The sequence below is a fragment of the Mobula birostris genome, chromosome 5, assembly GCF_030028105.1.
Source record: "Mobula birostris isolate sMobBir1 chromosome 5, sMobBir1.hap1, whole genome shotgun sequence".
Lineage (NCBI taxonomy): Eukaryota > Metazoa > Chordata > Chondrichthyes > Myliobatiformes > Myliobatidae > Mobula > Mobula birostris.
Genome location: NC_092374.1, coordinates 202,646,308 through 202,664,831, shown reverse-complemented (window position 1 = coordinate 202,664,831; position 18,524 = coordinate 202,646,308). Strand labels below are relative to the sequence as shown.

The following is an 18,524-nucleotide window of genomic DNA, read 5'->3' as shown; positions in this document are numbered from 1 at the left end:
TGTTAAAAGTGAGCCCGCAATTACCACTTCATCTGGCAGCTCAATCCATACTCCCACCACTCCCTGTGTGAAGACGCCCCCGCTAATGTTCCCTTTAAACTTTTTCTCCCTCACCCTTAATCCATGTCCTCTGTTTTTTTTTCTCCCCTAGCCTCAGTGGAAAAAGCCTGCTTGCATTCACTCTATCCGTATCCATCATAATGTTATATAATTCTATCAAATCGCCCCTCATTCTTGCACGCTCCAGGGAATAAATTCCTAACCTATTCAACCTTTCTCTGTAAGTCAGTTTCTCAAGTCCCGGCAACATCCTTGTAATGTCCAAGGTTACACATTTTATCAGAAGGGTAGAAAAGTCTGCAGAGGGGATGGTGTGGCTCTACTGGTAAAGAATGACATCAAATCAGTAGAAAGATGTGACATAGGATTGGAAGATGTTGAATCCTTGTGGATTGAGTTAAGAAACTGCAAGGGTAAAAGGACATTGATGACAGTTATATACAGGATTCCCAACAGTGGCTGGGAGGTGGAACACAGTTTACAACAGGGAATAGAAAAGGTGAGTCAAATGGGCAATTTTATGGTAGTCAAGGGATATTTTAACATGCAGGTCGAATGCAAAAATCAGGTTGGTAATAGATCACAAGAGTGAGTTTGTTGAATGCCTAAGAGATAGCTTTTTTGAGCAGTTTGTTGTTGAGCCTACTAGGGGATCAGCTATACTGGATTAGATGTTATGTAATGAACCGAGGGTGATTAGGAAGCTTAAGGTAAAAGAACCCTTAGTAACCGGTGATCACAATATGATTGCGTTCAACTTGAAATTTGATAGAGAGAAAGTAAAGTCTGATGTAGCAGTATTTCAGTGGAGTAAGGGAAAATACAGTAGTATGAGAGGAGTTGGCAAAAGTAAATTGGAAGGAGCTGCTGGCAGGGATGTCAGCAGAGCAGCAATGGTGTGTGTTTCTGGGAAAAATGCGCAGGACATGAGTATTCCAACAGTGAAGAAATAGTCAAATGGTAAAATAATTCAACAGTGGTTGACAAGGGAAGTCAAAGCTATTGTAAAAACAAAAGAAACGGCACATGACAAAGCAAAAATTCGTGGGAAGGTAGAGGATTAGGAAGTTTTTAAAAACCTACAGAGAACACTAAAAAAAAATTAGAAGGGAAAAAAACGAAATATGAAAGCAAGCTAGCAAATAATATCAAAGTGGATAGGAAAAGTTTTTTCAAGTATGTTAAAAATAAAAGAGAAATAGGAGTGGATATAGGACCGCTAGAAAATGAGGCAGGAGAAATAATAACAGGGGACAAGGAGATGGCTGATGAACTAAATGAGTATTTTGCATCAGTCTTCACTGGAAGACACTAGCAGTATGTTGTATTGTGTGAGGGAAGAGAACTGGGTGTGGTTGCTGTTACAAGAGAGAAGGTGATCAAATAGCTGAAAAATCTAAAGGTACATAAGTCACCCAGACCAGAGGAACTGCACCCAAGGGTTCTGAATGAGGTAGTGTTAGAGATGATCTTTTAAAAATCACTGGGCTCTGGCATGGTGTCACTCTGCTGTTTAAAAAAGGAGGAAGGCAGCAGAAGGGAAATTGTAAACCAGTTAGCCTGACCTCAGTGGTTGGGAAGATTTTAAAGGTAATTGTTGAGGATAAGGTGATGGAGTACTTGGTGACACAGGACGAGATAGGTCAAAGTTAGCATGGTCACCATCAGCGAAAACCCTGCCTGATGAACCTGTTGGAATTCTTTAAGGAGATTACAAGTAGGATAGATAAAATGGATGCAGTAGAAGTTGTACATTTGGATTTTCATAAGGCCTTTGACAAGGTGCCATGCATGAGGCTGCTTACCGAGTTAAGAGCCCATGGTATTACAGGAAGGTTACTCACATAATTAGAACACTGGCTCATCGGTAGGAGGCAGTGATTAGAAATAAACGGATCCTTTTCTGGTTGGCTGCTAGTGACTAGTGGTGTTCCGCAAGGGTCACTTCTTTTTATGCTATATTTAAATGATTTAGATGATGGAATAGATTGCTCTGTTGCCAAGTTTGCAGACGATATGAAGATTGGTTGAGGGGCAGATAGTTTTGAGGAAACAGGTAGGATGCAGAAGGACCTAGACAGATTAGGAAAATGGGCAAGAATGTGGCAAATGAAATACAACATTGGAAAATGCATGGTCATGCAATTTGGTAGTAGAAATAAATGTGCGGACTATTTTCTAAATGGGAAAAGGTCCAAAAATCTGAGGTGCAAAGGGACTTGGGAGGTCAACTTGCAGACTGAGTCAGTGGTGAGGAAGGCAAATGCCACGTTAGCATTCATTTCAAGAGGTCTAGAATACAAGAACAAGGATGTGATGCCGAGGCTTTATAAGGCACTGCTGAGGCCTCCCCTTGAGTACTGTGACAGTTTTGGGCTCCTCATCTCAGAAAAGATCTGCTGGCATTGGAGAGGGTCCAGAGGTTAGAAACATAGAAACAAAGCTGTGCCGAAAATAACTTTACCTTAGAATTTACCAAGGTTTACACATAGCCCTCGATTTTTCTAAGCTTCATGTACCTATCCAGGAGTCTCTTCAATGCACTATTATATCAACCTCCACCACCATCACCGGCAGCCCATTCCACTCACTCACCAATCTCTGCGTAAAAAATTTACCCCTGACATCTCCTCTGTACCTACATCCAAGCACCTTAAAACTGTGCCCTTTCGTGCTAGCTATTTAAGTGCTGGGAGAAAGCCTCTGACTATCCACACAATCAATGTCTCTCATCATCTTATACACATCTAGCAGGTCACCTCTCATCATCTGTTGCTCCAAGGAAAAAAATCACTCAACACATTCTCATAAGGCATGCTCCCCAATCCAGGCAACATCCTTGTAAATCTCCTCTGCACCCTTTCTATGGTTTCCACATCCTTCCTGTAGTGAGGCGACCAGAAAGGAGCACAATACTCCAAGTGGGGTCTGACCAGAGTCTTATATAGCTACAAAATTACCCCTCGGCTCTTAAACTCAATTCCACGATTGGTGAAGGCCAATGCACCATATGCATTCTTAACCACAGAGTCAACCTACGCAGCAGCTTTGAGTGTCCTATGGACTCGAACCCCAAGATCCCTCTGATCCTCCACACTGCCAACACTTTTTTCATTAATACTATATTCCGCCATCATATTTGACCTACCAAATGAACCAGCTCACACTTATCTGGGTTGAACTCCATCTGCCACTTCTTAGCCCAGTTTTGCATCCTATCAATGTCCCACTGTAATCTCTGACAGCCTACCACACCATCCACAACACCCCCAAACTTTGTGTCATCAGCAATTTACTAACCCATCCCTCCACTTCCTCATCTCATTTATAATTTACAATATAATGAATATATTCATTCTTATTTATAGAAATCACAAAGAGTAGGGGTCCCAGAACAGATCCCGGAGGCACACCACTGGTCACTGATCTTCATGCAGAATATGAACCAGCTACAACAACTCTTTGCCTTCTGTGGGCAAGCCAAACCTGGATCCACAAAGCAATGTCCCCTTGGATCCCATGCCTCCTTACTTTCTCAAGTCTTGCATGGAGTACCTTATCAAATTCCTTGCTAAAATCCATATACACTACATCTACTGCTCTATCTTCATCAATGTGTTTAGCCACATCCTCAAAAACTTCAATCAGGCTCATAAGGCACGACCTGTCTTTACGAAAGCCATGCTGACTATTCCTAATCATATTATGCCTCTCCGAATGTTCATAAATCCTGCCTCTCAGGATCTTTTCTATCAACTTACCAACCACTGAAGTAAGACTCACTGGTCTATAATTTCCTGGGCTATCTCTACTCCCCTTCATGAATAAGGGAACAACATCCACAACCCTCCAATCCTCCGGAGCCTCTCCTGCCCCCATTGACAATGGAAAGATCATCACCAGAGGCTCAGCAATCTCCTCCCTCACCTCCCACAATAGCCTGGGGTACATCTCATCAGTCCTGGTGACGTATCCATCTTGATGCTTTCCAAAAGCTCCAGCACATTTTTCATATCTATATGCTCAAGCTTTTCAGTCCGCTGCAAGTCATCCATACAAACACCAAGATCCTCTTCCGTAGTGAATACTGAAGCAAAGTATTCCTTAAATACCTCTGCTATCTCCTCCTGTTCCATACACACTTTTCCACTGTCACATTTAATTGGTCCTATTCGCTCATGTCTTATCCTTTTGGTCTTCATATATTTGTAGAGTGCCTTGGGGTTTTCCCTCATCCCCTACACCAAAGCCTTCTCATGGCCCCTTCTGGCTCTCCTAATTTCATTTTTATGCTTCTTCCTGGTAGCCTTATAATCCTGTAGATCTCTATCTTTACTTAGTTTTTTGAACCTTTCGTAAGCTCTTCTTTTATTTTTGACTAAATTTACAACAGCCTTTGTACACCATGGTTCCTGTACCCTACCATCCTTTCCCTGTCTCATTGGAATGTACCTACGCAGAACTCCATGCAAATATCCCCTGAACATTTGCCACATTTCCCTGAGAACATCTGTTCCCAATTTATGCTTCCAACTTCCTACCTGATAGCCATATTTCCCCTTACTCTAATTAAACGCTTTCCTAACTTGTCTGTTCCTATCCCTCTCCAATGCTATGGTAAAGGAGATAGAATTGTGACAGCATCTCCAAAATGCTCTTTCACTGAGAGATCTGACACCTGACCAGGTTCATTTCCCAATACCAGATCAAGTACAGCCTCTCCTCTTGTAGGCTAATCTACATATTGTGTCAAGAAACCTTCCTGAACACACCTAACAAACTCCACCCCATCTAAACCCCTTGCTCTAGGGAGATGCCAATCAATATTTGGGAAACTAAAATCTCCCATCACAACAACCCTGTTATTATTACACCTTTCCAGAACCCATCTCCCTATCTGCTCCTCGATGTCCCTGTTACTATTGGGTGGTCTACCAAAAACACCCAGTAGAGTTATTGACCCCTTCCTGTTCCTAACTTCCACCCACAGAGACTCCGTAGACAATCCCTCCATGACTTCCACCTTTTCTGCAACCGTGACAATTTCTCTGACCACCGCCTTTGCCACCCTCCCTATCCTTTCTGAAACATCTGAAGCCTGGCACTCAAAGTAACCATTCCTGCCCCTGAGCCATCCAAGTCTCTGTAAGGGCCACAATATCATAACTCCAACTACTGATCCACACTCTAAACCCATCTGCTTTGTTCATAATACTCCTTGCATTAGACACATCTCAAACCATCAGTCTGAGCGCATCCCTTCTTATCACCTGCCGATCCTCCCTCTCAAACCGTCTACAGGCTTTCTCTATTTGTGAGCCAACCGCCCCTTCCCCAGTCTCCTCAGTTCGGTTCCCACCCCCCAGCAATTCTAATTTAAACTCTCCCCAGTAGCCTTATCAAACCTCCCCACCAGGATATTGCTCTCCCTGGTATTCAAGTGCAACCTGTCTTTTTTGTACAGGTCATACCTACCCCAAAAGATTCCCAATGATCCAGAAATCTGAATCCCTGTCCCCTGCTCCAATCCCTCAGCTGCTAAATAGGTTCACAAGGATGATTCCAGGAATGAAAGGATTATCATACGAGAAACGTTTGACGGCTCTGGGTCTGTACTCGCTGGAATTCAGAAGAATGAGGGGGAAATCTCATTGAAACCTTTCGAATGTTGAAAGACCTAGACAGAATAGATGTGGAAAGGATGTTTCCCATGGTGGGAGAGTCTAGGACAAGAGGGCACAGCCTAAGGATACAGGGGCGCACTTTCAAAACAGAGATTCAGAGAAATTTCCTTAGCCAGAAGATGGTGAATTTGTGGAATCTGTTGCCACATGCAGCTGTGGAGGCCAGGACGTTGGGTGTATTTAAGGCAGAGATTGATTGGTTCTTGATTGGACATGGCATCAAAGGCCGGGAACTGGGGATGAGGAGGAGAAAAAAAAAGGATCAGCCATGATTGAATGGCGCAGCAGACTCGATGGGCCAGATGACCTAATTCTGCTCCTGTGTCTTATGGTCTATCTGATTCAAAGCAGAGATCCTGGCTCTATTTGTCTCGTAATGTTCTGCCTGGGCAGTCTGCAACCTGTTATCATAAACATTGAATTCTCAAACTTTCGGTGGTCGCTCCCTCTCTGTCAATTTTCGTATTTAATTGTCTCTCTCCTCCTGATTCACCAGCCCCATCACCCTATCTCTTTCCCCTCCTCCCCCACTCTCTCCATTCCCCATCACTCACACACTCCTCCCCACCTCCATCCCTTTATTCCAGGCTCCACTTTCCCCTCCTGTCACATTCCAAAATCGTCAGCCCTTTGTCACTGACACCTCTCACCCCCCAGTTTCTGACACATTTCCACACTCCACCCCTCCCTCATCTACCTATCACCTCCTCACCTGGATCCACCCATCACCTGTCCATTTCCCTCCACATATGTTACCTGACACACTGGGAGATCCCGCCGCTTCGTGTGTTACCACCACTACATGTCCCGTGTTACGAAGATTCACCCTGACCTCCCTCTCCCAGTTAGCACCACCACCACTTGTACCAGTTACCCGGTCAGTCCCGGTGGACTTTAGCACCCGGAGGAGCCGGGGAGCTCAGGACCCGCCGCCCGCGGCTGCTGCTGAATCCGCAGTGTTTCTGTTCCGTTGACGGATGCGGTGAACGAGGGAAGATTAATGGATCGATAATTCTGAAATCGTGTTTATTTCAGTCTCCGCACATTTAGATTTACACTGACGCCAGTCCCGGACCCGACCCGTTTACAGACCCGGAGCAGATTCTCAGCCACTGGTTTGGATATACAGTCCCGAATAAAGGATAAAGTTTCTCCGTGAATTTATTCCCAGTGAAGGTGTGGAGATGGGACTTGGTCTGCGCGTTGCAAAATGACACTGTCCCGCACTCGTAACTGAGATAAACTCCCACCCTCCCGGGGATGGGACCGGCAGGGAGACGGGATCGAGGGGAGGTGTGGACCTTCATCTCGTCATTAAACCGCCCGATGATCCAGAATCCGGTCTCCGGACTCAGTGTGACCCCTCCCTTCCTCTCCACAGACTCTGCGGCGACTCTCAGACTCCAGCCCCGATTCCCCGTCACCTCCACCTCCCAGTAATGTCTCCCCGATGTGAATCCCTCCGATCCCAGCACAAAAGCCCAGACTGTGAACGTCTTCCCGGTGTCAGGGAGATTCCTCCGGGTCCCGGTACATCTCACACTCTTCCGATCCTCAGACACCTCGAGCTCCGGTTGCGCCGTTTCCACATCCAGGGTGACAGAGACTAGGGGGAGAAGCAGAGAATTAGAGAGTCCCCGGGGATCGCGGGGAGACTCGGGCAGCGCGACCACGGGACGGGACCGGGGCAGAGGCCGACAGGGCCCTTTCCCGGGGCTTTACCCAAACACAGCGGATGGACAACCAGCATGTTTCCGAGAATTTCCTCGACATGGAGAGCGGATTTTCCCCGATCAACACACACAAAATTCTGGAGGATCTCAGCGGGTCGAGCAGCGTGTGTTAAGGGAAATGTACAGTCGATGTTTCAAGCCGAGACCTCTCCTCAAAAATGGAAAGAAGTGCGGGGGTTAACGGTAGATAGATGTGAGGACTGAGTGGAGCAACAGTTGGAAGAGGATAAGGTGAATGAATACTGGAGGCATTTAAAATGCAGGTAAGGCCGAATTCATTCGTGCTGACCAACTTATTTTAATGATCTAGTTCCATTTGCCTATATTGGGCATTACTCCTTTAAACCTTTCCTACACACGTACCTGTCCAAGCAACAAATACAAAATGCTGGAGGAACCCAGCACTCCAGGCAGCATCCATGGAAAAAAGTAAAGTCAACGTTTAGGCAGGACTGGAGAGAAACGGTTGCGGAGTAGATTTAAAGGTGGGTGTCCGGAGGGAGGGAGAACCACCAGGTGATAGGTGAAACCCGGAGGAGGAGGGATGAAGTAATAAGCTCGGAAGTTGATTGGCAAGATGAGCTGAGAGGGGGAAAAGGGGATGGGAAATGGAGAAGGGGGAGGGGTGGTTTGGGGGCATTACAGGAAGTTTAAGATTAATGTTCTTGCCATCATGTTGGAGGCTCCCCAAGTGGAATAAAAGGTGTTGTTCCTCCAACCCAAGTGTGGCCTTATCCCGACAGTGGAGGACATATCAAAATGGGAATGGGAAATAGACACTGGAAGATCTCGTTCTGGCGGACGTAGCGTAGATGCTCGGCAAAGCAGTCTCCCGAACTACGTTGGGTCTCGCTGATATACAGGAGGCCACACCGGGAACACCGGACACAGTACATGACCACAACAGACTCAGGTCAAGTGGCACCTCAGCTGGAGGGACTGTTTAGGGCCCTGGATGGTAGTGAGAGAGAACGTGTAGGCGCAAGTGTAGCAGTTGTTCCGCTTGCAAGGATCAGTGCCAGGAGGAAGATCTGTGGGGAGGGACAAACAGACAAGAGAATTGCATGGGGCAGGAGGGAAAATTTTGATTGGTGGTGGGATCTCATTAGATACGGCAGAAGTGTCGGAGAATTACTTGCTGAACACAGAGGCTGGTGGGATGGTAGTTGAGGACAACAGGAACCCTATCCCTGGTAGGGTGGCGGAGGATTGGCTAAGAGCAGACATGTGTAAAATAGAAGAGATGCAGTTGAGGGCAGTGTTGATGGTAGCGGAAGGGAAGCCCCTTTCTATGAAAAAGGAGGATATTTCCTTCATTCTAGAATGAAAAGCCTCATCCTGAGGGCAGATGTGGTGGAGACGGAGGGGTTCAGAGAAAGAAATGGCATTTTTACAGGTAGCAGGGTGGGAGGAGGTATAGTCCAGGTCGCTGTGAGAGTCCGTTGGTTTATAATGGACAGCTGTCCCTTGAGATAGAGACAGAGAGCTCAAGAAGGGGAAGGGAGGTATCAGAAATGGACCAGAAATGGGCAGGGTGAAAGCTGGAGGCAAAGTCGATGAAGTTGATGAGTTCAGCATGGGTGCAGGAAGCAGCACCAATGCAGTCGTCAGTGTTGTGTAGGGGAAGTATGGGATGGTCACCAGTGTGAGCTTGGAACATAGACTGTTCCATGTAGCCAACAGTTAGGCATAGCTGGGACCCATGTGAGAGCCCATGGCTCCACCTTTTGTCTAAATGAAGTGGGAGGAGCCAAAGGAGAAATTATTGAGAGTGAGGATGAGTTCCGCTAAGCAGAGGAGAGTGGTGGTAGAGAGGAGCTGATTAGCTCTGGTGTCCAGAAAAAAATGGAGAGCTTTGAGGCCCTTCCTGTCCCGATGTCTTTTAAATCATCGTAACTGTACCCACCTCTACAGTTTCCTTTGGCAGCCTCCTGAGATCCAGGAAGAAGTCCCAGAATATCCAGCCTCTCCTTATAACCCATACCCTCCAGTCCAGTGACATCCTTGTAAATCTGTTTTATACCCTCTCAGTTTGATAACATACTTCCTGTAGATACTTAACCAGAACTGTTGAGAGTGATCCAAATTATAAAGAGAAGAAAGAGTGCGGATGCTGGAAATCCAAAGAAACACACACACAATCTCAGACCGAAACATCATTGATGCTGCCTGACCTGCTGAGGTCCTCCAACATTGTGTGTGTGCTGCTTGGATTTCCAGCATCTGCAGATTTTCTCTTGTTTAGAGTCATAAAGAAAGCTTTTGGAACATTGCCTTTCACCACTCTCTGAAGGTGGTGTCTGAAAAGAGGATGCTGTTTAAGTTGCATACCATCTTGGACAATGTATCCCATCCACTACATAATGTACTGGTTGGGCACAGGAGTACATTCAGCCAGAGACTCATTCCACCGAGATGCAACACAGAGCGTCATAGGAAGTCATTCCTGCCTGTGGCCATCAAACTTTACAACTCCTCCCTTGGACGGTCAGATGCCCTGAGCCAATAGGCTGGTCCTGGACTTATTTCATAATTTACTGGCATAATTTACATATTACTATTTAACTATTTATTACTATTTTCTATTACTATTTATTATGGAAACATAGGAACATACAAAATAGGTGCAGGAGTAGGCCATTTGGCCCTTCGAACCTGCACCGCCATTCAGTATGATCATGGCTGATCATCCAACTCAGAACCCTGTACCAGCCTTCCCTCCATACCCCCTGATCCCTTTAGCCACAAGGGCCATATCTAACTCCCTCTTAAATATAGCCAATGAACTGGCCTCAATTGTTTCCCGTGGCAGAGAATTCCACAGATTCACCACTCTCTGTGTGAAGAAGCTTTTCCTAATCTCAGTTCTAAAAGGCTTCCCCTTTATCCTCAAACTGTGACCCCTCATTCTGGACTTCCCCAACATCAGGGACAATCGTCCTGCATCTAGCCTGTCCAATCCTTTTAGGATTTTATACGTTTTAATCAGAACCCCCCTCAACCTTCTAAATTCCAATGAGTACAAGCCCAGTTCATCCAGTCTTTCATCATATGAAAGTTCTGCCATCCCAGGAATCAATCTGGTGAACCTTCTTTATACTCCCTCTATGGCAAGGATGTCTTTCCTCAGATTAGGGGAACAAAACTGCACACAATACTCCAGGTGTGGTCTCACCAACGCCTTGTACAACTGCAGTAGTACCTCCCTGCTCCTGACTCGAATCCTCTTGCTATAAATGCCAGCATACCATTCGCCTGTAATGAAAACCAATTTCCCCCGGGATCAATAAGGTATGTCAATAAACAATAAACAGTCAATAAATGAAAGTACTGAGTACAGGAGATGGGATGTCATGATGAAGTTGTATGAGATGTTGGTGAGGCATAATCTGGGGTATTGTATGCAGTTTTGGTCACCTACCTGCAAGCAACATGTAAATAAGGATGAAAGAGAACTGAGAACATTTACAGGGATGTTGCTTGGACTGGAGGATCTGATTTATAAGGAAAGATTGAACAGGTTAAGACTTTATTCCTTGTAATGTAGAAGGCTGAGGGGAGATGGAGAGGTATACAAAATTATGAGGAGAGTAAATGCAAATGGTGGGTAGGACTGCAATTGGAGGTTATGTGTGAGGGTGAAAGGTGAAAAGTTTAAGGGGAACATGAGGGGAAACTTCTTCCCTCAGAGGGTTGTGAAGAGTGTGGAATGAGCTGCCAGTGCAGGTGATACATGTAAACTCAATTTCAATGTTCAAGAGAAGTTTGGACAGGTACATGGATTGCAGAGGTGTGGAGGGTTATGGTCACGGTGCAGGTCGATGGGAGTAAGCAGTTTAAATGTGATGGCATGAACCGGATGGGCCAAAAGGCCTGTTTCTGTGTTGTACTTTTCTGTCACTCTATGACTCTAGTACAAAAACAAACTGGTTAGGAAGTCAATTGGTCATTGTAAAATCTCCTTTGATTAAGCTAGTGTTGAAGAGCGACTATTGCTGGGTGGAGCAGGTCATTGGTCTGTGACGGCCTGTTTCACACTGTATCTAAATAAACAAATAACCTCTTCACTGCCCATGAAACCACCAATTTTAGAGTCCTCCACAAACCTACTAAACACGTCACCTACATTCTCTCCAAATCATTCACATGAATGATGAAAATCAGTGGACCCAGCACCGATCCCTGCAGCACAACCGCTGGTCACAGGACTCCACCCAGACAATTCTGTATCCTATTCCAGATCGTACTGTATCCCATGTGATCTAACTGTCTGCTACCTTGTCAAATCCCTCGCTAAACTCCATGGAGACGATGTCTACTGCACTTTCATCAGCTGTAATTTATTTATTGAGATACAGCACGGAATAGGCCGTTCCGGCCCTTTGACCCCCACCACACAGCAACCCCTGATTTAATCTGAGCCTCACCATGGAACAAGTTACAATGACCCCCACCACCCAGAAACCCCTGATTTAATCCGAGCCTGACCATGGGACAAGTTACAATGACCCACATCACCCAGAAACCCCTGATTTAATCTGAGCCTAACAACAGGATAATTGAACTGTGCGAGGAACTGGAGCACCTCAAGGAAACCCACACATTCACGGGGAGAATGTACCAGGGAAGTCCAGTCCATAAGCCGAACGTCAGTGGTGGGAAAGTTTCTGAGAGACAGGATCAAACAGCATTTGGAAAGACGAGGACTGATCAGGGACACTCAGCTCGGCGTAATGCATGGAAAATCATGTCTCACAAATCCCAGTTTGTTGAAGAGGTGACAGAGAGGATTGACCAGGACAGGGTGGTAGACATTGTCCACATGAACTTCACCAAGGCCTTTGATGTTGATCACAGACCACACTTGTATTATTGTGTGCATTTCTGAGTCCCCGACTCTGGGAAGGATGTCATTACAGGAAGATGTTACCAAGGCTGGAGGGCTTGGATTAAAAGGAGAGACTGGATAAGCTGGGGCTATTTCCCTGGAGCATTGGATGTTGAGGGGGTGAGGGGACCCCTTTTCAAGGTACATAAAATCATGAGGTCAGATGTAAAGTGCATACACCTGGTCTCTTTCCCCAGAATAACAGAGTCCAAAAGCAGAGGGCAGAGATTGAAGAGAAAGTTTTTTAAGCAATCTGTGAGGGAAGTGGGTACATGTGGAATTTTCTGTCAGAGGAAGCTGTAGAAACAGGTATAATTAATATATTTTATAATAAATTTAGACAGGTACATGGATAGGAAATGGTTAGAGGAATATGGGACAAGCACATGGAAATGTGCCTGTTTCTCTGGTGATGTGTTCCACTTTGATGGTGCATTTGGATATGTGTCACTGTGTGAGTGTGTGTTGGTTGTGGTAAATATCAGTGAGTGTGTGTTCACATTGAAGGTGAGGGTGCACATTGAAGTATTGTATGTTACAGTGTGTCTTCACATGTCCAGTGTATGTTGAAAATGTGTGACATGTGTGTGAATTCGGCAAGTAAAAACCATTCACTGTGTCTGAAGAGAGAGAATGGTTTCCATGTCACTGAGGGAAATAACAATGTACAATGCTGAGGCCCTGACTATAATCTGACAATCCTTCTAGTGTATGTGTGTGAGCGAGATTTGCCACACCAGTTCTGCTGTGTGGGCTTCTCCCATCATTCACCGAGGTCAATGCTGATCGGTGTGTCTGGGTGCAGTCTGACGATGCTTCAAGGCCACATCGGGAGCACTGGACGCAGTATATCACCCCAGCCACTCACAGGTGAAGTGTCTCCTCACCTGGAAGGACTGTCTGGGGCCCTGAATGGTGGTAAGGGAAGAAGTGTGAGGGCATGTGTAGCACTTGTTCCGCTTACAGGGATAAGTGCCAGGAGGGAGATCAGTGAGGAGGGATGGGGGTGACGAATGGACAAGGGAGTCGCGTAGGGAGCGATCCTTGCGGAAAGCAGAGGCGGGGGGAGGGAAAGATGTGCTTAGTGGTGGGATCCCGTTGGAGGTGGCGGAAGTTACGGAGAATAATATGTTGGACCCGGAGGCTGGTGGGGTGGTAGGTGAGGCCCAGGGGAAGCCTATTCCTAGCGGGGTGGTGGGAGGATGGAGTGAGAGCAGATGTGTGTGAAATGGGGGAGATGCATTTGAGAGCAGAGTTGATGGTGGAGGAATGCATTGACATGTTTTTTCCAGTATGAATGGGATCAGGATGCTGTGGTTCATCTAACAGTCCCGTGAAGTGGTTATATTTTGCCCCAGTGTTGGTGTGTTCAGGGGTCTGACTTCTCCAGATGATCATGTGACAGTGATGCCTCCCTGCAGGTGGGGTTGTTGCCGGAATAAACTTCACTTCCCCTTCAGCCTATCCTTACAGCCAAATTTTGTGTCTAATTATTAATTGTGTCTGAAATAAGGGCAAATGAATCTGTATGTTTTACCTCGCTTAATGCCATCAAACGCTTCTCCCAACGTTATGTCGAACAAATAGGGGTGATAGAGTTTTTCAGCCAGTAGGGCACCATCTGTCACTGACAATATCTGGGCATCATCACTGATCCTGTAAATATTATACAGCTGGTTATAAACTGAGCATCAGTAATACTTGAACTATTTTACAAATCCATACAGAGTTTCAGTATAGACCATGTCCTACCTCCTCTTCCGATGAGCTTCCTCCTGAAATAAATGAAATAAATCAAACACAGCTCTCAACTGACTGAGACTGACCATTGGCATCGCAATAGCAGGAATCTGAGCCAAGTTATTAAAAGCTGCCGGGAGCTGAGGAGGATGATGGCGCCTAACAGCGACTGCTTTGCTAGCATCTCCGGAAACAGCTCTATTTCTATCTTTAGTATCCCTATCTTTCACTTTCAGGGGTCTTTTGAAGACCCTGACCTGGAGTTACACGCTGCCTTTGGTTCTTTGTGGGAATGAGACCCACTCTCGGGGTCTCACGACTGACCGCTGTTCGATATATCGAGGATGCGGCCTGGAAGACTAGAACGCCTTCAAGTTCCAAGATTATGTGACTCTGGAGGTGGGAAGACTCGAGGTCGCTGCCTCTGCAGGGAATCATTGTGTCGTGGGAGATGGAAGATCGAAAGCAACAAGCTGGCTGCTGGCTGTGTGACCCGAGACCTGAGTCCTTTTGGCACAGAGCTTGAAAAAAACAATGCAGCACACTTTTAACATCATAAATCAGTGAGTTGTTTGTTATCTTTCCCCTCTCGCTGTGAAATGGGTCATCTCTTTTTCCCTTTTCAGGGACAGAGAGCCTGTATTATTTTGAATCACTGGGTGAGCGAGTAGTCTTTGGGGTACTGGAAGTCTGTGTCTTTATTGATGCTTTGCTGCACGCTTGAGTGCTCGGTGGAGGGTGCTGATGTTTTTTTGCTGATGCAGGAGGGTGGGTGGTCGTTGTCTTGCTACTGCTAATGTGTGGGAGGGCGTAGCTGGGGCTGCTTTGAGGTTCTAATATTTAACTCATTCATTCTTTGGGGCACACCTTCATTTTTATGGATGTTTGTGAAGAAAAAGAATTTCAGGATGTGTATTGTATACATTTCTCTGACATTAAATGTACCTTTGAAAATTTGAAAACTCCCACTAATCTGACTCCTACTGACACACATAGAGAAAGAGGAACACAGAACCACAGGAGAAAGTACAAGGAATGTTTATGAAAATTATACCATGACTGAGAGGATGGATCTTACAGGAGAGACTGGACAGGTTGTACATTTTTATCTGAATATGCTGTCAGGGAGGATCAGATGGCCGAATTTAACATTCCAAATGGATTTGATGGGGTGGAAGTGGAGAAAATATTACTGTTTTTATGAGACCAAAAGTCAAAGATAAAACAACATTTGGTTGTTAACAAATCCTACAAGAAATGTGGTGAAGAGAATATCAGAAACACACTCATAACCTGTGATGTTAATTGGGTGTTACTCTGAGTATCAGGGGATATTATACGTGGGGATCACAGAGACGATCACCAGCTCAGTGCTCTGATCAGTGTAACTCATTCCCGAGAAGGTTGCGGACTGTCCTGCGATGTACAGACGTTGTGAGAGGCCGGTTTGGGACAATGACAATTCTGAACAGTCAGGACGTCTACATGGTGGAAATCAGTTTACAACAACTGTATTTGAGAAAAAATACATCATTTTGTGACTGTGCACTTTTACAGAAACAAACTGAAATCTCTCACCATGAGGAATGTGATATTTTCTTGTTGATCCATCTGTTCCTGTAACTTTGAGATTTCCTTCTGTATAGAATTTAAATTCTCTTGAATCTCTCGCAGTTTTTTTTTCCATTGGATTCAGAATCCTCTCCACTTTTTCCCTGAGATCTCGGAGTGCACGCTGCTCTTTCTCAGTGAGAACCCGGTGCAGTTCAGCAAAATGGGATGTGATCTGGGACTGAAGGCTGTGTGACTGTTCCTGTCAATGAAAGGAGAGGCTGGTTTACTATTTGAAACTAGTGTTGTATTTCCTTCTGACATGGAAGGTAACCATTCAGCCCATTAATGTTTCTGCTGGTTTTCAGAACAATCCCCTCCGTCACATTCCCCAACATCTCCCTGAAACATATACTCCGTCTCTGACCCACTAACTCCGACCTGATTCACAAATCACCCAACTTACAGTAGCCAATTTACCGTTCAACCATGCAATGTCGGTTAAAGGAAGGTACTGGTTACAAGGAGAACATGCAAACTCCACGCAGACAGCTCCAGGGGTCAGGATCGATCCCAGGTTATAGCTGCGATATTCTGCTATTCTGCATTGAAGGAAACAAAACTATGCAGCGAATTTGTAAATTCTGCTCAGGAGACTCACCAGAACTCCAGAAATCTTTTCTTTCTGTTGTTGCTCCATTTCCACAAAATCAGATTTCTTTTTTGTGAGAGAGTCTAAGGAAGATTTAACCCGATCCTGGGAATCAGAGAGTGAAGATATTAGACCAAAACATGCAACTAAGTAAACAGCTGATCAAAACCCGGTTAGTTTCACCTTGTAGATTTCAACGGCTTCGTTAACCGGCATGAAGTTGTGAGACTTGTGTTCCAGTGCATCTCTACAGATCAGGCAGATCAGTGTCTTGTCCGTCTCACAGAACAGCTTCAGTTCTTCCTCATGTTTCTCGCAGTGAAGTTTACTTTCCTTCTCTTTCGGGTTCAGGCTTAGTTTTCGAGCTTTCTCAGACAGGTTTGCTAAGGCCCGATTGACCCTGAGGTTGCGGTCTGCAAACTCCTCTCTACATTCCGGGCAGGAGTTTCTCTCCTCCCTTTCCCAACACCGTGTGATGCAGGAGCGGCAGAAGTTGTGTCCACAGTCCAGTATAACCGGATCGGTGAAGAATTCCAGGCAGATGGAACAAATTACCTCCTCGGTTAAACTCTCGACCTGTCCTTTCGAAGCCATATTAACTCTGGCACTTCCTGGTTCAGGAACCTTTCACTTTCGGGGAGCTGCTGTACGCCTGCGGTACCGCGATTGTCCACTAGGGGCGCTGCAGTCTCGGGAATGAATGTTCCTTTTCAGTGAGCAGGAATCGTGTTCATTTCCACAGCAGGGATCAGAAACACATCAAACAGCTGTTTTTAAACAGAAACACATTAAAGCCAGAGAGAAGGACTTGGTCCAGTCTACGGCAGAACTGAAGGGGCAAGTCCTGAAAAGAGAGATACGATGGACTGTAAATGCAGGAATCTGGACTGAAAATGGCTGCAGTAACTCAGCGGATCAGACAGCATTTGTGGAGAAAAATAGACAGAAGATATTCCAGGTTGAGACAGTCCGGATGAAGGTCCTCGAACTGAGATGTCGATTGTCTATTTCACTCCTCTGGTATTTTAAGTGTGTTGCTCTGCAATCTCCACGTCACTGAGTCTGACAGTCTTCATCAGGCAGCTTCCACAGCAGCAGCTCGAGGGGCAGAGAGACTGGGGGTTGGGTTGTGGGTGTGGGGACCAGTCTCTCACTAAAATACGGTTCAGATGGAACAGCACAGAAAGAACCTGCCAGACAGCAGTGGTTAGTTTCGGGAACAAGTCAGTTTATTCAGACCCTGTTACAGTGAACATCGGGGAACACATCGAGTGTCGTCGCACAGATACTCCACTGAGTTAATGATCTTACGGGTTCCTGTTATACAATGGTGACATGTGGATTTCACAAAAAATAATCAGGAATCTATATTTCTCTGTAGTATTTGATCTTTAATTATTTCTCTGTGGTCTCTCTCTATCTCACTGACAACCATTTCCCAATGCTGTCTGTAATACATTGTTTTCATTTCAGACCCTGTTTTTCTGCCGTGCCTCTCCTTATCTGATGATAAACTCTCCTGTCGTGGTCTGCAATCCAACCTCCACCTGTTTACCTTTGATCCAGTGAGCTTCACCTTGCTGACTGAACACATCCACCGTCTAATCACTGCATTGACTGTCATATCATCAACTCTCAGTGACCTTCTCCCTTGGTCTAATTAATTTTACCATAATTTCCCAGATTGTAAGGAACTTAGTTTAAACATTTTACAAGCTTTCCAATTTGTCTTAGATTCCTGAGATCCCTTCCTCAGATATTACTGCCTGACACTGTGTGGTGTGATTGTCACTTGCCACCTATCAGCCCAGGCCTGGATATTGCCCAGGTCTTGCTGCATTTGTGTTGTGGGCTGCTTCATTATCTGAGGAGTGGTAGATGGTGCTGAACATTGTGTCGTCATCAGTGACCATCCCGACCTCTGATCTTACGATGGACAGAAGGTCGTTGATGAAGCAGCTGAGGGTGTTTGGGTTGAGGACTCTGTCCTGGGGAGTTCCAGCAGAGATGTCCCGTGGCTGAGATGATCGGCTCCAAACACCACAACCATCTTCTTAGATTCCCACTGATTACCCCATTATTCCTTCACTTGCTCTATTTATTTTATAATTCATAGTGATGTTATGTCTGTGCACTGAACTGCTGCTGCAAAGCAACACATTTCACATCATATATAACAGAGATAATAAACCCGATTCTGATTCTCTTTCCGCAGA

The 18,524-nt window shown here is 45.6% G+C and overlaps 1 pseudogene; it reads right to left on the bottom strand.

Moving 5' to 3' along the window:
* Nucleotides 1-6,773: 6,773 nt before the first annotated feature.
* On the bottom strand, nt 6,774-17,042 carry LOC140198286 (zinc-binding protein A33-like; annotated as a pseudogene).
* Between the last annotated feature and the right edge of the window lie 1,482 nt (nt 17,043-18,524).